Here is a 5,493-nt window from a genome sequence, read left to right on the forward strand (position 1 = left end):
ACCTGCTATTTTGGTTCATGTATGTGCAGCAGCAACATGTAAAAGGGCTGAGTGAAGGTGAATATAGATCAGTGAGTGTGGTGATTATTATTAAGTCTCTCAGCCAATCAGATCACTGCCCTCATAGCTCTGGAAACACCTGAGCCAATCACAGTTAAACGCGACAACAACAGCTCAACAAATGAAAGTTTTTCTTCAGGAAATGTCTGGATGGTTCAGAGCGTCACAACCATAGACTGTAAGTAATATGTACATAGCCACCGTGACGTCCTGCTGCCTTCAGATGCTGCAGAGATTTAATGAACTGAAGGAGAAACTTTTCATACAGTATAAACAGCTGCAGATACTGTAAGAATCACTTACATTCATTTATAGATCAATGCAGACAGATTTACTGACTTTCCTGCTTTAACCACATTGAATGTTATTTTTTTCTGTGCTCTTTTAGGTTGAAGAGTGTTTATTATTTATATTTTCAGCATTAATCTGTTGTTGCAGCTTGTCTGCAGCAAGTATTTAGTTTGATCCTGTTGATAAAATCACCGAGGCAGCAGCAGATTAACGTCGCGCCACAAACAGACGTGTTTCTGAGACGTCTGTTTTCAAGGAACGTCTACGACCAAATTTCAACCAGAACACAACAACTGTCCCTGTGCTGCTTCACCTGTCAGCTCCTCTCCTCCCACCTGTCTGCTCCTCTCCTCCCACCTGTCTGCTCCTCTCCTCCCACCTGTCTGCTCCTCTCCTCTCACCTGTCTGCTCCTCTCCTCCCACCTGTCAGCTCCTCTCCTCCCACCTGTCTGCTCCTCTCCTCCCACCTGTCTGCTCCTCTCCTCTCACGTGTCTGCTCCTCTCCTCCCACCTGTCTGCTCCTCTCCTCCCACCGGTCTGCTCCTCCCCTCTCACCTGTCTGCTCCTCTCCTCCCATCTATCTACTCCTCTCCTCCCACCTGTCTGCTCCTCTCCTCTCACCTGTCTGCTCCTCTCCTCCCACCTGTCTGCTCCTCTCCTCCCATCTATCTACTCCTCTCCTCCCACCTGTCTGCTCCTCTCCTCTCACCTGTCTGCTCCTCTCCTCCCATCTATCTACTCCTCTCCTCCCACCTGTCTGCTCCTCTCCTCTCACCTGTCTGCTCCTCTCCTCCCACCTGTCTGCTCCTCTCCTCTCACCTGTCTGCTCCTCTCCTCCCACCTGTCTGCTCCTCTCCTCCCACCTGTCTACTCCTCTCCTCCCATCTGTGCACTGTGTGCTCTGCGCTGGTCACCTAAACACCAAACAGACACAGAGCAGAGTGCTGCTTTTGCTGGTCGATGAGCCTCAATGACACTTTACAATATGTAAAATATCAAAGTTTAACATTATAAATTTCCCAGAACTTTCTAAAAATGTTGACCATCTTTCGACATTGTGTAACCTTCCCACAACATTTAAGAACAGCATAAATGAACTTTGATAAAAACATGTGTTCAGCTGTTTATAGACATTCTTGTGTATCCTTGTGAAGATTGTTGTGTTGTGTGAAAACACTGAGAGACACCAAACAGTCAAATTCCTTGTATACATAAACATACTTGTCCAATAAAGATGATTCTGATTCTGATTAATGGGACAAAATTTACCAGCTGACACAATATTTTATTATTATAAGACCTTAATAAAAAAGAATCAGTTGGATTTTCCACCTTAAACAAACAACTAAATACAAACAATAATTATTTTGTTTTCTTTCCCAAAAACAAATTCAGGAAAAGAGCATCAGTCCACTTGTTAAAAAGGTGGAGTTTTATTTATTTTTGTTATTTTATTAATCTAATTTTATTTTTGATCATGTTTTTAAATGTTCTGCTGCATTTCTTCACTTTATATAAAGTTCTTTGAATATTTTATGTATTTAAAAGGTGTCAAAGTGTCACTTTAAACAGCTGAAAATCATTATTTACTGTTTTATTAATTAAAACATGAAGATGGATTGATTTTCATCACAGATTGAAACTTCAAAGAAGAAACACGAGAATCTGAGTTTGTTGACAAACAAGTGAGATCAAAATATTAAAAATAATAATATTTATTAAAATAAAATCATAACATCAGTATCCTGCTCTGCTGGCTGCTGCCCCCTGCAGGTCAGCACAGGAGCTGCAGCAGTGTTATATTTATATTTATTTATTAACTTCATATTTAAATGTGTTTTATGTTTAAGATGAAATATAAACTGAATCATCAGACAAATAACTGAAGTTCACACGTAATAACAAACACACATGTAGATCTGAAACTGCAGAATAAATCAAACAATAAACATAAAATTAAATGAATTCACTGGATTTCGTGCTGGTTGAACCTGCTGGAAGCAGATCAGTTTGGATCTATTGTTGTTTGTTTGTCTGACTGATGACATTAATAATCATGTTAATACCTGCAGATCAGATCAGCTCCGACCATCACAGATATCATCAATTTACACTTTAAATTATTTATATTTATATATATCATATATCTTGTCATTATTCCTTTTTATATCTAATTTAAAGCACTTTGAACTGTCTTGTTGTTGACAGCTCAGTCATGCAAGAAAAACATGTTTCAATGTTCATTTGGGCTCCTGACTGTTGCTTTAAGACACACTTGAAAAACTGTGAACCCGTCCTTTAATATATTAATTTTACATTTTAGCATTTAGAAAGAGAAAAAATGATCTGAGCTGTAAATCCTCCCTCTTCATAGTCTGACTTGTAATAAATATGCAGTTATATTTTACTTTACGGAACAAATCAAATATAAATATAATTTTTGTTAAGAAACGTGTTGATCAGTGACAGAGCCAGGCTAGCAGTTTCCCTCTGCTTCCAGTCTTTATGCTAAGCTAGGCTAATTAACTTCTTACTCTATTTCTCCAAAATGTTGAACTGTCCCTTTAACAAACTGTCTCAGATCAATTCACAGACTCTGGATCTGATTGGATGATCTTTTTCCTTCAGTTTGTTGTTGCTGATCCAGTTCTCTGACATCTGATCTGCTTCTTCTTCTCTCACATTAATATCTGTAACTGTTGTTTTCATACTTTAATCTGATTGGAGGATAATTCCCATTTTGGATGATAATTGAGGCTCTTCTCTGTAATCCAGCTGCCTGCGTCTTTAAGCTCAGATTGTTTTTCATCCTGTTTTGCAGCAGTGACACTCGTGTGTTTTCCTGCAGACCAGAGATCAGATTAAAGGATGTGTCTGTCATTAAATCCACCTTTGTGTTTGTACAAGAGAATTAATCACCTGCAACCTGCACTCATATATGGACTGTGGGAATTAGAGAAACACCTGTATGCTGGATTTTGGAGTAAACATAAATTAATACAGGGTTTTATTGTATTTTAGATCTTGAGTGTGTGGTCTCATCAGTCATGAATGTGTCTATATACAGTAGATGCTTAACAAATACAAAGCGATGAGCTCCGGTGTCCCTGTGTCTCCACTAGTCCAATCAGTGTAGTCCATCCTGAAGGAGACGGGGAGCCAGCGCAATGAAAACAGAACTGATCTTATATGTTGGTGTTTTCACTCTCATCAGGATCCTGGCAGCTCTGCTCTGAATGTTCTGGAACTTCTGGATGCTCCTGCCAGGATCCCTGTGAAGAGCACAGAGCAGTAGTCCAGTCTGGAGGAGATAAAGACACAGACAAGTTTCTCTGCATCTGGTAGGGTTAGAGAGGGCCAGAGTTTACAGATGTTCTTGAGATATATATGATCATCAAAGGTCAGCTGAGGGTCAAACCTAACAGCCAGATTAGTGACTGAGGAGGAAAGGGAGATGTGCTGGCCGTCAAAGGTGAGATGAGGTTTGGGGGATGACTGAATCTGGTGTGGAGCACCAATAAGTAGAGCTTCAGTTTTGCTTCTGTTTAACTGGAGGAAATTGGTGCTCATTAGCAACAGAACTTTCTGACCCAAACAGCTGATCTGCAGCATAATACAGTGTACAGCATGCGTAGGAATACAGGAGTTCTACAGTTGAGAAAATGTAGTGCCAAAGGAAAGGGCTGTCTGACGGCAAGGTAAAGTGGTGCAAATATTCTAAATATAGCATTCACTTAAACTGATATTGATTTTTTTAGGTGGCTAAAATATGTTTTGCTGCCGGACTCGTCCACAGCTGTACATTGCTTAGCTTCTGTGTTGTTACTCCTGCCTGCTTCTCTGGGAGCGTGCCGACCCAAATTTACTGCAGGTAATACACTGACTATGGATAAGTACCACATACAACCCCACCTCAAAAGATGTGCACTATCCCTTCAAAGAATAAAGAAAACACAGACAATCTAAAGTTAGTATCACTAATTTATAGGTCAAATAAAGACAGTGTTCAGTTGATTCACTTCCAATTAATGAATTCCAGTTGCTAAGCTAGCATAAGCTAAAGTCTTTTAGTCAGTTCACAGCAGGTCAGCCAAACATGCAAACATGTTTCATCTACAGGAAAACATACAATTCAACTTATATGTGAATAAAGTTTCCAATAATAAATGACTGATGAATAAATATTAACTCAGGTGGAAATGGAAATCTATAAATAGACCAAATTACACAGACAATTCTTTCCTGGAAACTTTGAAGAAATTAATAAGAAATTATAAGAATAATGGAGCTTTAAAATAAAGCGTGACCAAAAACTCAGATGTCATGTCGTGGTAGTCCAATGGTTAGACAAAAACATCTAACAGATCCACAGAAACAAAACAAAGAACACAGATTCAATCAAATGTGGATCATTTATACACAAAGACAGAAAAAATAACTACAATAAAAATAGATGTTATACATGAAGCTGAAGCTTGACACAGGATAAAAACACTGCAAGTTCATTTATTTCCACAGATGTTTATTAGAATTTGGTCTTTGTTTCCAACCACCATCATCATCCCACCACCCTCCCTTCACAAGTCTATAAAACTTCTCAAAACCAACATTACACAATGTTTTACACAAAACTAACACACATACAGGAAGAAAATAAACCAGTACGGTCAGTGGAGAAGATACATTTCATGTTTTTTATGAAGTTGTGCCCATGGTCCGTTTGCATCATTATCACTGTGTGCAGTGTTGTACAATAAATGCAAGATGCTGCACCAATGTAGAAAAAAAGATGTAAAGGATGTGATTGGATAGGGCTGGATCACATGATCTCACTTACAAGTTTAAATTATATAGTTATTGTTAAAGCCACCTGATTGGCTGACCAGTGTTTACTCACAGCCTGATGCAAATTATTTGTTAAATATCATTATGAGATATAAACTATTCATTTTGACATCATATGTTTGCATATAAAAGCTAGATACCTTTAATATTTACACACAGAGCAACTCTGAAATGTCATCTGGAGCCATGAAGAGCCTTTACAAGTAATCAATCAAGACATTTAATATAGGCTACATTTATTTCTCAGGCTTTCTTTACACTTTGTAAATATCATCTCATAATGAATTTTGGCATCAT

Source organism: Thunnus albacares, chromosome 14 (genome assembly GCF_914725855.1).
Source record: "Thunnus albacares chromosome 14, fThuAlb1.1, whole genome shotgun sequence".
In the NCBI taxonomy this organism is placed as follows: domain Eukaryota; kingdom Metazoa; phylum Chordata; class Actinopteri; order Scombriformes; family Scombridae; genus Thunnus; species Thunnus albacares.